Source organism: Rhipicephalus microplus, chromosome 9, assembly GCF_043290135.1.
Source record: "Rhipicephalus microplus isolate Deutch F79 chromosome 9, USDA_Rmic, whole genome shotgun sequence".
In the NCBI taxonomy this organism is placed as follows: Eukaryota; Metazoa; Arthropoda; class Arachnida; order Ixodida; family Ixodidae; genus Rhipicephalus; species Rhipicephalus microplus.
Genome location: NC_134708.1, coordinates 55797096 through 55812687, shown reverse-complemented (window position 1 = coordinate 55812687; position 15592 = coordinate 55797096). Strand labels below are relative to the sequence as shown.

General features: G+C 45.7%; 1 protein-coding gene across 1 annotated transcript in view; it reads left to right on the top strand.

Annotated features, from left to right (window-relative positions):
* The window catches only part of FoxP (forkhead box transcription factor P), a 488938-nt gene that overhangs the window by 78410 nt on the left and 394936 nt on the right, over positions 1–15592 (top strand). The window contains exon 2 of the mRNA XM_075873691.1: positions 3801–3864. The gene's annotated coding sequence lies outside the window, so the exon portion shown is untranslated. The remainder of the gene's footprint in view (positions 1–3800; positions 3865–15592) is intronic.

Below are 15592 nucleotides of genomic sequence, written 5' to 3'. Positions count from 1 at the left end.
CGTAGCCGTTATTGTTCACTTTTGACTTTCCCTCGTACACTTCTGCGACCTGCGGCGGAAATTCGCTTATAAAACCATGTGGAAGCACATTTTCCAATGGTCTGCAATGGTTGGGCCAATTTCCGACGTGTGGATGCTCTTCGCGGTCGAGTAGACCGTTGGCGGCAAACACTGACCCGCTGTCTGTAAGCACTGCGCCTGCAACTACGCTTTTTCCTACGCGACATCTTAGCATGATCAAGAAAGCTACAGATGAAGCCAGTGATTCTATATCTGAATAAGAGTTTGAACTTCTTTTTACCATCTGGTCGAAGCCATGGTGGAATAGACATTTCTGCGTTCTGTGTTCTAACTGCCGTAACAATTCTAGGCAGCGGAACCCAGTCACACAGAGTTAAATGATCTCGCGGTGATGCTTCTGGCCTGCCTTCGATCGGTTGAATACCCTATTCGTTTGAGAAAAGGAAGAACGCATATGATTTCTGTTATTTACATAATGAAAGTTATTTCTCTTAACACATGGAAATAACAAATATTTCCATATGCTAAACAAAATTTGTTCTTTCCCATTTTGTTCAAAATTCAGGAGAAAAAAGTGAAAAAAATTGGCCCCGTATCTGCATTTATCTGCAAATGTCGTCGAAAGACGATAGTCTTGCGTGTGGAGAGATTGAACAAAACATTTATTAGATGTTTTGTTCAAGAAAATCGGTGAGTTAGAGTGTCTCGAGCGTGCAGCGGAGGTAAACGAGCTCATCAAGTCACGTCACACGTGAGACATGAGCGCCATCTGGCAGTTTTTTTTTCCAAGAACAAAGCGCGTGGCTCCGAGACGGGTGTGCGCACCCGCCTCAGAGGTGATAAGATGTAGAACGCAAAGCGACGGGTAGGCGCCTCCACCAGCTCGTTTTAGCAAAGCATAGGAAACACTTGCCTTTCCGTGCAAGCGTTGGATAGTCAGCGCAGCGTGATAAGCGCTAGGGTCCTTGAAATGGCTTATGTATGCCTTTTCTAGTGAAAGGCGCACATGCAGAACATATATGCGTTGTTATGGAGCCCCAGACACGCGCAATAATTGTTTTTTAATCGACAATTGCACAAGTATGAACGCTGAATTTTGAGCAACATATATGTAGGCGCTGCAGATGGGGTCGGCCGTTTCGAATACCCGATGCTGTTAAGAGTGGACAAACGGACAAATGTACAGACAGACAGACAGACAGACAGACAGACAGACAGACACATGCACAGACAGACAGACAGACAGACAGACAGACAGACAGACAGACAGACAGACAGACAGACAGACAGACAGACAGACAGACAGACAGACACATGCACAGACAGACAGACAGACAGACAGACAGACACATGCACAGACAGACAGACAGACAGACAGACAGACAGACAGACAGACAGACAGACAGACAGACAGACAGACAGACAGACAGACAGACAGACAGACCAAAAGTTTTGCGTCGAAGGTTCCCAAGAAAGACTATCGTCTTTAGAAACGGGTCTTTTAGAGGCGAAGCTCCTTATGGCGTGGGCCTGTACATCCTCCGATGTATGTAGTAGTAGTAGTAGGTAGCAACCGGTGGCACATACCTGCTCTAGAGTAGGTATGTGTCACAGGGGATGTGAGATGGGAGATGGGGTTATGGGGGTACTTGGAGTTGGGAGCATGGACGGGTGAATGGACGCACGGACGGACGGACGGATGGATAAACTCACAGATGGACTCACGGATGGACTCACGGACGGACTCATGGCCAGACGGACGGACGGAAGCAAGAACGAACGGACGGATGGAAACACATATGGGCTGACAGACGCTTCGCCCCAGTCATCATCTTTCACTCCGTGGATACGCTGTGATTTTTTCCGAGTGTTTGAAATTTCCGAACCTTTTGCATCTAGTTCAAGTGACCAAGTGACCCGACAACGTTTTAATATGGACATTACGAGCCCCTCCGTCGGAACTTGTGGCCATGCAGGGCTACCAGGCGCATTTCTGTTGGCTTCGCTTGTCGTTGCGGAGCTGTCGGCGTTTCGCTTGGTTCGCGACGACTGCAGTGCCTAGAGAGTGGTGTGCGTTGCACTCAAGCGCTGGCAGTTGCTGTAGCAGTACACAACATATGGCACATTGCCTCAGCTGCAGGAAATGAAAGAGCTTCAAACACAGTCGGCATGGCCCCAGCATTGTGCTGCCGCATAATTCGCATTAGAACGCAGTGTCGTATTCGTTGGTCAATTTCCTACTTTTTTTTTTCACTGTAGCTGTATATGACTACGGGACTTGTCTATTTGTGCGCAGAAACCTCTAGCGCACGTATGGAACAAACGAAAAAAATCTGGCAATACACACTGCTTTCCACTATTTCTATAAATATTAAGAGCGGAACACGCCGGCGAATACAAATTAAAGATCATCCACGAAGTGCCACGAACATGTTGAACCCAACACAATACTTAGGACGCATATTGACGCAAAAAGATGCTTGCTGCTGATATGGAGAACATTAAAGGAGCAATTTAATGGCAGCAGGCTTATGGACAGATATTTGATATTTGATTGCAAGGTAATTGTTGCAGGGTGATTAGCTGCCCCGCCACAGTGGTCTAATGGCTAAGGTACTCGGCTGCTAACCAGCAGGTCGCGAGATCGAATCCCGGCTGTGGCGGCTGCATTTCCGATGGAGGCAGAAATGTTGTAGGCCCGTGTGCTCAGGTTTGGGTGCACGTTAAAGAACCCCAGGTGGTAGAAATTTCCGGAGCCCTCCACTACGGCGTCTCTCGTAATCATGTGGTTTTGGAACGTTAAACCCCACAAATCAATCAATCAAAGCAGGGTGATTGGCTGTAGCTCGAATTGTTGTGTCGCATCTCTGTCTCTAGCTTCAGCTTCGCTGATCATCCACCGCCTCAGAGTGGAATGACTCGGATTTTTTTTTCTTATTCTTATTTCACCGTTTTGGTTAGTAAGCGAGAAGGAGATATGCAAAATAAACCATGCGTTATGGGCAGCAGTCACCAAGTAATGTTGTCAACAACTCCTTAATTTATTCTTTATTTCAAGGAAAAGCCAGAACCTTAGGTTTGGTGCGTCCTAGCAAATTAACCTTTTTAATAGCAAAGCTGCGATTAATCGAGGCTCTCATGTCCACCACAGTGGTACGAAAATTGGGTAAATCCCACTATAGTCTCCACTGGTCCACTAAAATTGAAAAAAAAGAAACAGCTGAAGCTTCTTTATAAGCCTGTCTGCAGGAGTGGTGTATGGTGAAGTTCCAATAAAATTATTCTACCACCTCGAACCTCAACAAGAAGTGCTTATTAAGGAGTAGTAACACAACATATCTGAAAGACGTGCGAAACATACAAACGGGTTTGCCTGATGAAGAGAAGGTCGCCAACTTCTCTGGTTGGTGAATTTTCCGCTTTTTTGTTTTGAGCTACAATACCCATATCATCTGTGAACACTGCTATGTAAATTACAAACACTTCTTGATTTAAATATTTATTTAGTTGTTCAGTTATTTATTAATTTATTGATTGACTGATTGGTTGTAACACTCTAACTTGGAGACTTGTTCAAACAGCACGTAGAGCCAGCGTGCTCATGGTATTTCACGTTCTTTGATATTTCTGTGAATGGTCTGTTTGATTGGCCAACGGCATTACGTGTCAGAATTACGCGAACTGTTCTTCGCTGGCAAACGAACGCACAGTTCAAAATCGGCACTGTGTGCGCCTCTATCTTGGAGGTTTATTTTTCTTTTCTTTCATTTCTTCCGCAGTGAAACGCCACTCAGAGCTTCACAATGGCTGGGGACTGGCCTTTTGCATCGCTGACGTAAGAAGGTGAGTCACGCAATAATGGTTTTCCTATCCTTTGCAAAACTTCAATACATTCGCGACTGATTCGGGAAAGGAAAATAATGACGATACTAATTGTTGAAATATTGACCTTTAATGCCGATATTATCGAATTAGTTAGCAGATACACACGTTGCATGCTTGACAATTTTCCCGCATCATCATAGTCGTGCTATTTGCTCGTATGTGGCTCTCGTTCAAAACCCACATCAATAAATCAGCGATATCTCCACACGCTGTTGTAATCCCGGCGGGCCTAAACCTGCTGTTATAACGTCGAAGGTGGCTTATCGCTATTTTAAATCCTCATTTCTTCTACCATTGACATTTTTTATGTTATAAATGTTTATGAAGAAGTTTTGGGCAAGTGAATTAGACTCAACATGCAGACACAAACAAAAGCGAATGCTGCAGTCTTTTATGCCATTCCACCTCCCGGTCGCCAAAGTTTTAAAGCTCCGTCGTGCGGTATTTCTTTTAGGCGCATTTTCGCGCCATAGTCCGAAAGCGGCCCCTCCGCGTTGTTCTGTGTGCCACCCATAGCGACAGTCCCGATAATCCACTGTGCATTCACGCTCTGTACTGCTGAGCGACAAGCTCAATGGCGCGACAGCACTGCTGTTTGCACCCATGTATTTCCTTAAGTAAGCCGAAACGATAGCGCTGAGATACGCATTGAAAGTGTGTACACTTGGTCTTCCTGCAGTGTGCTGCATGCGCCACCGCTATTACCATGGTAACCGCCTCGTTCCGCACACGCTGGCGTACGAGCCGTCCTTATGAGAATTGATAAAAACGACGTGCGCTATACAGCGTCGCCATTTCGTCGAAATTTTCAAGTGTCGCTATCGAGCATAGGGTAAGATAACACGTCTGCACGATCGTCGACTTGAACCGTCTTTCCTGTATGCTGCGTCAACTGTCAGTGAAGTCGAAAGTTGCACTTGAGTTGACCTTTCGTATTGATATCCTTTGTCACGTGCTGTTTATCTATCGCTTATTCACCGCCGCGCAACACTGTCCTTCCTGTAGTATTCACCGCGTTTCGCGCTTTATACAGCTCGGCACATATTTGGGCGATGCAATCGATGCACGTGCTCGAGTGGGAGACGATAATCTCGACTCTTTGAGACCGTCGTTACTGCTTCTCTCGCTCTATCTCCTCGGCGCTGAAGAGACTGGTGATAAATCTAAGCAAATCAGCGCTTGGAAGAAAAAAACTCGTGGCTTCCATTGAATGCGCAGGGCTTGAGAGGCGGCAAAGCTGGTGGGCAACTGTGCTATCCTCTCTTTCGCTGTTCACAAAGTTTTGCAAATTTTTCGCTCTTTCCTTCTATATTTCCATCTTCTCTCTTTTCTTTTTTTTTCTCTCTCTTCTTTCTGTGCTAATTTCTGTTTCTCTCTATATATTTCTTCTTCTTTCAGCCCCTTCTTTCTTTCTATCTCTCATTACACCTCTTTCGCTTTCATTCATTGCCATTCTCTCTGTCTCTCTCTTTCTGTTCATGAACTTCTTTCTCCCTTCTTTTTTTTTCGCATTCTTTCTGGTTTATGCTTTACCCTTTCTTCTCCTCATTTTTCTACTCCTCCTCACCATTACCTCTCCCCTACTTACGCTCACTTCTCTTTCCTACCGGCTCGCTACTCCATAGTATGCACGGCATATGCTTTGCTCTGCTAGCGTTCACGCTCACAATTTCCCGTCGTTCAAAGCATGCTACACGTTACGCGAAATGCAGTCGTTACCTGCCACATTGGAGAAACCGACATGCGTGTTCTATAGAAGCGAAGCAGAAAATGGCAAAGAGAGCCACTTGTTGATGATGACAATAGCTTTAGGTCACGACCGACATTTTACTCATGGCTAGAGCAGCTTCATTGTTAAAAGTAACTATGACGTATGGTGCTAGAATTGTTACACAGATGTTACATAGTTATTATACTGGTTTGTCTGTAAATATCGCGCCACACGGAACCAAGACTGGCGATAAACCTCGATGAATAAGCGTTCAGCATGTATAAGATATGCGTGATGTTACGGTGCTTTTGGTGGAAGTTACGCTGTTGCTGAAAATCTGAGTCTTCTGACACTGTTCATCGATTCATGAAAGCTGCGCTTCTGTAAATCCGGCTCCTTGCGTAGTGTGTAACCCCAACGGGAATTACTTGAGTAACCAAGAATGATGCGATGCTTATAAATGACTTCACTGTGGTTAATTAGTACAGCACTGATTGTTGGCGGGCAAACTGAGCACGCGACAAAAATACGAAATGGATCTGTGTGTGCGTGCTTGGTTGGTTGGTAACAACTTTATTGGAAGACCGGCAGAGCTTTCGCCGACCGGGCCTTGGGTCTCCCACGTGGTTACGACAAGACCTTGCCTGACCGCCACCTCACGGGACTCGTGGACGGCCCAGAGTTAATAGCCGAGACTGGGGCTGCACAGACAGCATAGGGCAGCGGATCACCACGATGGAAGGCTTCCAGGTTTCGCACCTTGCGGATATTTGGCACAATCCCAGAGCATGTGATTTAATCTGGCAACCTCAACACGTCATACCTTGCATATCTTCGTAAGATATATATTGGGGTATAGTTTGTTAAACAGTGAGAGTTTGAGATACGTATGCGTCTGCAGCTGTCGTAGGGCGGCCGCCTGCATCCTGCACTTCGACTTCTCGCTGGGTGGAGGAAAGGTTCGACGGGCCAGGTAGAAAGCCTTGGTAATTTCGTTTTAGGTTGTGAAACGGCTCTTTGGTGTTTTTCAATAGAAAACGGTTGCCGGCGTGCTTCCTTTAATAATTTTCTACTGTCTCAGCGTGCTGCTGCACTCTCAGAATTAAGGACTAATTAATGCCTTCACTAAAATGGAGACTAAAAGTGGCAGTTGCCTTGGACGTTTTGCTCGTGTCAGCGTCCGTATACATGCAAACTTTTCTTGCGTACACAATCGTAAGAGTTGGGCTGATTAGGTCGAGTACTCTGAGGGTTATGTTCCACCAGCTGGAACGTACGTTGAACAAGACTATGGAGACACATGATAACAGTGGCAAGTAACTCTGCAGAAGAAAGCGTACAGTGAAGGGTATGCGTTCATCCACATACATAGGTTCTATTTAGCAAGTTCAAGTAAAATGAAATGGGAAAGCAAAATCAAAGCAGCTCTGCTGAAATGAACCACTTGCTCAGTAAAACAAATCTCAAACGAGGTTGAAAGTGTATACACCGACTGCAATTATGTCGCGATACGTATAAACTTGAAAGAACACCGAGTGGCATGTCTCCTGCGGGCAGACTTTTTATCTCCCTGGCAGCAATTGCTCCGTCAGACCGTTGATGAATTCTTAATCATTATCATAACCTTTCTGCGTATGTGCGTTGATGTTTAAATAACATTAGAGTTTAGAACATATGCACTGCTTATAGTAACCATCATTGAGCATCATTATTAGAGCTCGATAATATCTTCTCCCTCTGCTCATACTGATGTGAGCTCAGTGTTGTGCTATCCAGTCACCAAATCTACCGTTATCGCCAACACACAAGTGGTCCACGCTGCCACCACTCGCGGGTGCTACAACCCCCCCCCCCCCCCCTCTGCCCCACCTGAAAGCGCCTCCCATGTTTCGCGGGGCCATCGACACTGACGGACGTGCCAAGCAGGTAGAATTTTGTTGACGCCGCGCAACCAATCACGAAATGTACTCTCCGAAACGTGTACACTAACCAGGAATACATTATGAATGCGAGGCAGCCTGTGAAGCGTATAAAACGCTGTCGCGAAACTTCGGAGGAATACATGACTGGTAAAACACGTATACATCCTCGGGCAGTGTGTCCAGCGCCAGGCAGGCTTCACTGCGGCACTGTAGTTGCATATGTTGACCTGAAATTTCCCCGTCAAGGGAGTCAATTTCCGCAATAACTCCGATGGGGTGCAGTAGCATCCCAGTTCGCATACTAAAAGGTGTGAACGCTTTTTTTGGTAGTCACGGCTGCCTCACTATGTAGGGTACGTGCTAAGCCTGTCGTTTTTCCTTTGTCGTGCTTTACAAAAGTCATTTGTCTCTCTCGGAGTCAAACGGCAGTGTTGTGATAGAAAGGGAAGCTGATTAAAAGTGAAAGAGAGAGAAAGCGCATGGAGTAATGAGCACGTGACTGAAAACAAAAGAACGCCGAGAAAAACGTCCGAGTGGCGAACCGTTGGGGCGTGACGTCACGGTTCAGACAAAATCGGGAGGCAAAAAGGGTGAGAGCGGCGAACGTATAAGAAGAACGGGATAAAACATGAACTGTGTTTTGAAGTAAATGAATGAAATGGAATGTGAAAACGCAATACCGTCCTGGAAAAAAAGTTTAGAAAAGAGAGAAAGCAAGCAAGCAAGCAAGAAAGAAAGAAAGATAGAAAAGGAAAGAAAGATAGAGAGAAAAAGAAAGAAAGAAAGAAAGAAAGAAAGAAAGAAAGAAAGAAAGAAAGAAAGAAAGAAAGAAAGAAAGAAAGAAAGAAAGGGAAAGGTGGGACAAGAAAACATGCAATGGGACACATTTCAAAAGAAAGGGAAGAAAGAAATTGGGAAGGCGGGACTGGCAAAGGCGCAATGGGAAACATTTCAACCATTCCACGCAACTCAAGAAGGCGTGGAGAGAGAGAGGGAGGTCACATGACAGAAACAATACAACTTCTTCAGAGCTTGCATCTTGAGATGTATACCTTCTCGCTCTGCGAAAGCCACGAGAGAGAGAGGCCCGAGCCGAATCGGGAGGGCGTGGGGAAAGAGAGGGAAAGGAGGGCAAGAAGGGCGATCATATAGCTCCTTCATTCATCCATGGCATCCCTCTTTTTCCCTCTTCTCTCGGAATTCGGGAGACAACAAGAATTCGCTACCGCCCCGTCGTGCAGTCAAGTGGCGGTCGGCGCCAAGTGCGTTTCGCTCACGTTGCTGCAAGCGAATGTCTGCGCTTCGTTTACCATCCTATGCTCTTGCAGCACCCTATGCTCCTTCTGGCTCCACAATTATCCGTGAATCGACCGGCCTCCCTGAACGCTTCCCGCGTCAACTCAACTCTCGTTTCACGGTCGATTGTTCGGCGAAAGTGAACAAACTTCGGTGACGGTGACCGCGACTCCGCGAGAAGGTTGACCAACATCGCCACGGAGAGGGACACCTGAAATCCCACGGCTCGACCATGTCGCACGTGCCAAGGTACATACTCCGATCTCCAAAGGGACTCTCGTGTGCAGTGCTTCTTCCCTATCTGTTGCGACTTTCGTGTCTAACATTGTGTTCCGAAGAACTGACCGCAGAATCTCTCGGTTGCGCACCCAGCGTCTTCTCTACAGAGTGCGTCACCTTACTCTCAATAGTCACCGACTATTAAACACCGAAATGTATTCCGAGAAGCCACTGTCGATGCGACCAACGCATTTCGACTCCTCCAATTTGGCGCACAAGTCGAGGTCATCGTCTCGCATTATGCGTAGAACCACTGTAGCCCCGAAGCCGCTCAGAGCATCCATCTGTATGTCGCGAGTAGACAAATTCTAGTTCACCAGTTAGCAAAATGCAGGCATGCGTAGTAAATCAGCATCGAGCAAATGCTCGTTTTGCGCATGCGCTGTAAACCGCGCGGCCAATCGACGATGTGTCGCTCCAAAGTGAGGAAGAGAGCACCAAGTGGTTGTCGCCACTGAACTTTACATCACCGAAATCCATGAAGCGATCTTACCGTAATTAACAAGTGAAAATGAAGTGTACTAATGAATTATCCTCTGTTTGCGAAACTGGACTTTGCTTCGCCACATTTAATGTTCTTTTTGACCCGAGGATTATAAGCGCGAGTGTGGTTTCCCGTGTGTTACGCGAAGCAAGAACTGTGACGTCACTAATGGACAGTCTGTGTGTTCCTCTCTGGACTTGTGCCCTGCTGCAGGTTGTTCACCGATTGGTGGGAGTCGCTTCAGGTGGGTCACGTGACGTACTTTAAGAGTAAGAGCGTGTTGTAGCATTCATGCGGGCCAGCCGCTTGAGCTGAGAATCGTTTTTTGTTGTTGTTCGTTTCCTCGTCTACGTGTTTGGTTGTTGATCGAAGAAAAATGTGGCTTGGATAAATTCCTTAACTTCTCGATGACCGATCGACATAAGCTGATGTCAGGAACTGGCTATTTCTAAAGCTTATAAGCGTGCTTACCGAAACTATTCTGGTTAACTATTATGCTTAATTGGTTTTAGAGCATAATGAAGATGTAAATTCCGCGCACGCTCATGGGATGGCGACGCACTACAGGTATGCTTGCATTCTCAAAACCATAAATATTATTGGCGCAGGTATTGCTTCTCGGTCTCCGGATTTGATACTTATTTAGGTTTTAAATGATAGTTATGTTTATTTAATATTCATTTAGGTACTCTTTCAAAAAAATAAAAATTCCGAAATGACTTCTATAACACTAAAAATATTATTATGCCTTTATAAATAATTTAATTCCGTTTAAATCGAACCTTCCCAGTGATGTTGTAAGTGCGACTCCTTAATTTAGCTATAGGGATATGTGTTTGAGATACAGTCAGAAAGAATGCCCAGAAGCACTAAAGGTCTCCGGTACTTGAATAAACACTTATAATATGGCACGTGGCTTTTACGTCTAGGTGTAGTGGCATTTTAAAATTTAAATAGTTAGCCATAATGTAAAACGAAATGGGAACAGAAAGCTGACTGCGTTTCCAAGTATTCGCGAAGCGCTCGTGCGGTCTTAGCACTGTTGTGTTCACATTCTCTCAAATCTCAACGCAATAAACTTTGAAGGAGCGTGTCGTCATTACATGTGTGGCCAACAATGGTGATCGGAGAGCACCGGCAGCACGCAGACAACAAAAGCTACAGTAATCGCCGAGGGACATTCGATTTTGTATATCGATACATGTAGTTTTGTTTTGACTTGTTCTGTTTTCAAGGCTAGCGTCAGGCTTTCGGTTGTGCTTTCGGAAGGCAACACTAAAAAAGAGAGCGCCGGTACCGTTATGTCTGCGGGGCAATGCTTTTTTCGTTAAAAGGTTTTCAACTTTCTAAAACATCGCCTATACGTAAAAGTGCTTTCACGTACTCGTGTAGCAAATGTGTGTTTAGAAAACTTGTCTAACGATTTATAGTACCTCGCACTCCATCATGGGTGAGCATTAAGCCATCCCAGGACTGTGATAGACTACGAGACTGTGTGTTTAGAAAAAAAATGTTTAACGATTCTGAGTACTTGTTACTCAACTATGGGAGAGTAAATAGCCGTTTCTAAATAAGAACAACGACTGTGCCGTACTCATATTCGGGGCACTTCATGAAGAGTTCATCTGGGAGATTCACCACCGAAAGTTTTTTCGATAGTCAAGGGCTATGCAGTATACTTGAAGGTTACGAACTATACGCAATATTCGAGAGCCTCCACTTCGTCTCAAAAAGAACCCCGTTCTTTTCTCAAAACATTTACACGGGAAGTGTAGTGATTCATCCATGATAAAAACAGACGTAAGACATTCTGCTCGGCAATGAACCTTTTAAATAATAACTCTGAAGATTCGTCGGTGTGGACGTCAGCTTAACAATTCGTGTGAGCCCGCACTTCTTCGGATCTATGTGAGCAACGCCGAGATTTTAAGCGGTGACTGGAGCACGTGGTTTTCAGGGCTTGGTCATCAAACGCACAGATGCGCACATCATGACACACAGGGCTATACGGTTGATTGTGCCTAAAGACATGCAGGCTTTCGAAAAAAAAAAACCAAATAGAACGTTGTTATCTATCCGTCATATTCCTCCGTCAATATGAAAGTGGCATTTAACGATACATAAGTAGCTGAATGTTTACTGTACATTGATGTAATAAAGTTTGCATTATGTTCCTCGGTGCTTGACCACTATAGCAACGTTCAACGTGAACGCACCCATGTACGTCTCTGACAATGATTAAACAAATTTTCGGGATCATAAATACGTGTATAGTATAGCTGCAGTAGTTAATAGTAAGAGCGGAATGAGTAAAAATTGGTCCCGAATCTGCATGTTACACTGCATATGTCGTCGAAAGACGATAGTCTTGCGTCTGGAGAGAGTGAACAAAACGTTTATCTGATGTTCTACGCAAGAAAATTGGGGAATGGTATTCTAGAGGCGCTGCATTAGAGTGCCTCGAGCGTGCAGTGGAGGCGAACGAGCGCATCGAGGCACGTAAGACACGAGCGCCATCTGGCAGCTCGAAAACGAAGGAAGGCGTGCGCGCCCGCGAAAAAAAGATGCGCGCTTGTCTCGTAGGTGATAAGGTGTAGAACGCGAAGCGACGGGCAGGTGCCACCACCGTGTTGTCGTAGCAAAGCGTTGAAAGCCATTACCTTTTTGAGCATCGCGTTGCACTGTCAGCGAAGCGTGATAAACACTACGGTCCTTAGATATATTTGTGTGTGCCTTCTCTAGTATAAAGGCACACATACAAAACATCGACGTGTTGGTATGGTGCCTCAGATATGCGCAATGATTGCTTTTTAATTGACAATCGCACAAGCAGGAACGCTAAACCTTGAGCAATATTGGTGGGCGCTGCGGATGGGTTGGGCCGTTTACTGCCGTTTGAGGTATCGGTAAGGGCGGGCAAACAGACAAATGTACAGACAGACAGACAGACAGACAGACAGACAGACCAAAATTTTTCCGTCAAAGGTCGCCAAGAAAGACTATCGTCTTTAAAAAGCGGTGTGACAGCCAGGTGACCCGTCACTGAATGGACGCCGAACTTTACCTAAGGTCACCCACAAGCGGCATGTTAAACCATTGAGCTCCACTGCCCAAGTAAAGAAAAGTGCAACGTGCGGCTTGTCTACGCTGGCCTTTCGAATGCGTGCGTAAGTGCAGAACACGGTGTACTGCCTGCATGGGGACACAGAGCTATTTTATATGCGAAGCAGCTTATGGCGGAGTTCAATACGGTGGTGTGCAGCGTGACCACCTTTACTGTGCATGTGCAGCGGCTGGCCCCAAGCACTGCCAGAACGCGTTCACGCGCTAGCGTGTTCCCGCCTGTGTGAGGGGCTGAGTAGAACGCTGTGGCTTCTCCCCCTTTCACTCACTGAGCAATCACGCGATGGCATCCGGGAACGAGAGCCTGCAGACTCGCGATGAACCAACAAGCGGTATCCTAGTCAGAAAGCGCTAGCGCGTTCGGGCCTGGGAGTGTGACTATGTAAGAGGCTGTGGCCCTCCCCGCTTACACTACTTTCAGCAATCACTTGATGGCGTCGGGCAACGAGATTCAGCAGACGCGCAATGGACCCGTGTGCTTCCGCGTGGCCCGTGTGCTTCCGCGTGGCGTTCGGGAGCACACGGGTCCATTAGGGTCCAGGAAGAGTTCCAGCAAGAACGGGTCCAGCAAGAACGGGTCCAGCAAGACTTCCAGCAAGAGCGGGTTCAGCAAGAGTTCGGTACGAGTAACAGCAACATAATCTAACGACGAATTCATGGTGCACTCCACTTTCAAGGACGCGTAAACAACGAGCGAAGTGTCCGTGATGAACAGAACTTGAAGCCGACCCATGCGTTGCTTCGCGTGCTACTCACGGTTCACTTTAGTGTGAGATGGTGTTTTTTTTTTTTTTTGCATGGATAGATGCTACGAGCGAGGTCAATGCCAGGGGTAATGTCGCCACCTGGTGTTATTTTAATGAATCGACGAAACTGCACTTCCCAGCGCCGAATGGGACGTACATATAGAAACGACGCGTTAAGGAATTAATCGTGGATTTCAGTCATTATGCATTACTTCACGTCACCTAGAGCAGTGTGAAAGGACAGTGTTAGACATAAAAGGCGCGTTTGTAAAGCTTCCGCAGTACGTGACCGTGGTGCTCTGGGTAGCGTGCCCGGCTAGATGCTTTCGCCTATACCCAATGGTCGTACGTCAGCTCCGGTTGACGAAACTTTTTTTCTTTGCTTTCTGATTGCACGGATTTTCTCTACGTCACTTCCGTGACGGAAATGCGTGACTGAAACCTTGTTGAACCCTGGAATACAACAGTTTTGCGTTAAAAAAATGAAGCGCACCTAGATAAGCACCCAGCTGGCGCACAATTACCACAAAGAATTTCTCGCGTTCACTATTTGATGAAACTCTTTGCGAGACTACTTGGAGCGTGGTTTGCTGAAGGAGAATGAAATGAGAGCATGAGTGCGTTGTTTTAATTTTTATGTTCAATAAACTGATAAGCTTTTGCGTGAAAATCACTATATTATAACTAAACGTGCCATGATGACGGAGTCCGGAACAATTTTTTTTTTACCAGATGGGGTTCTTTGAGGCATACTGAACCCTATGTTCACAGGACTATTTTTGGGTGGCTTTCCACAGCTGGCAATAGAAGGTGCTTGCTTGAGTTTAGCAGCGCTACGTCATATACAGTAAACATCGTTGTAATTATCATCAAACCATTATAATTATCAACAAATGAGAAATAGAAAAAGAGAAGCTCAGGGAAAAAATCAAATAAATCAATAAAAATGGAGAAAAAAGGCAGGAGAAACTGGGAAAAAGATAGAAAGTGGAGAGGAGGAAAGAAGAAGACAGCAGAAAAAAAGCAACAAAGTTTCCCCAGTTTTGCACTTCCTTCAGAGTTAGCAGCACTAAGCTCTAAATAAGGTAACCGACAAATGTGATATCGCGCGTCGATAGTAAGGGTTATGAAGTTTAGAATGTATGCACCTAAAGCTAACGTAACCCTAACTATCGGTGCACACAATCACATTTATCATTTACCACGTTTATTGTGTAGTGCTAAACAGCCTTAATTTTTGCTTGCTTGTATGTTTCTGATTTTTTACTTGCTGTCTCGAAGTGATTGAGACCACGCGATTTTGTCTGCCGAAGAGTTTCTACCTAGGACTTCTCACTGCTTAAACCGGGGAGCTGACACAAACACGGGAAGCGCTTTGCTGCGTGGACGTATACAGGAAAAAAAAAAAGATAGCCATTGCAAAATGATGGAAAACAGCTTTCGAAAGTCTGTCGTCTCCGCTTCGACCTTTGGAAAAACAAGACTTCTAGTTTATTCAATAGACATAACCGGACGTTCTTCTTTATTTCTTCATTATTTTCGGTGTGCGATGTTTTTTTTTTTCGCACTCCGTTACAGTCGGCCTTGTTTGTCGAACACAGCCAGCCTTTTGGTTAGCTACAGCGTACAAGCATATAACCTTGTGCTCTTCTATTCCTGGGTGTATACTTCTCATATTTTCTTTAAGTCGCTAATATTTTTTTCTAAAGAATCGTTTTCTGGAAAGCAGGTGCAACGCATCAAAGCCTCTGACAACAGATGCGAGCATAAAGTGTAGCCGGTCGACTTGTTTACAATGTCTGGCGTCGGACCGGAGACGGGCAAGCCAAACCAAGCCTATTACGTGCCCTTCTGTCTGAGGCCCCGGATGTGCTCAGCGATACTTCGTTTTCGCCGCTTTCCTATTGTCTCTTGCGGTGGCGCCTTGTTTTCAATACATTATTTGAATAACCTCCAGATTGGACAAGAGGCCTTCTTGTATCTTTTTTTTCCTACCTGTTCCACATAAGCACAGTTGTGCACTCCATGACTGAGTCGGACTGAGACAAACGGGACGCTACGAATGCGGAAGCACACAGTTGTATATTCATACGTTCTGCCTGACGTCATGATAGCGAATCGCTAA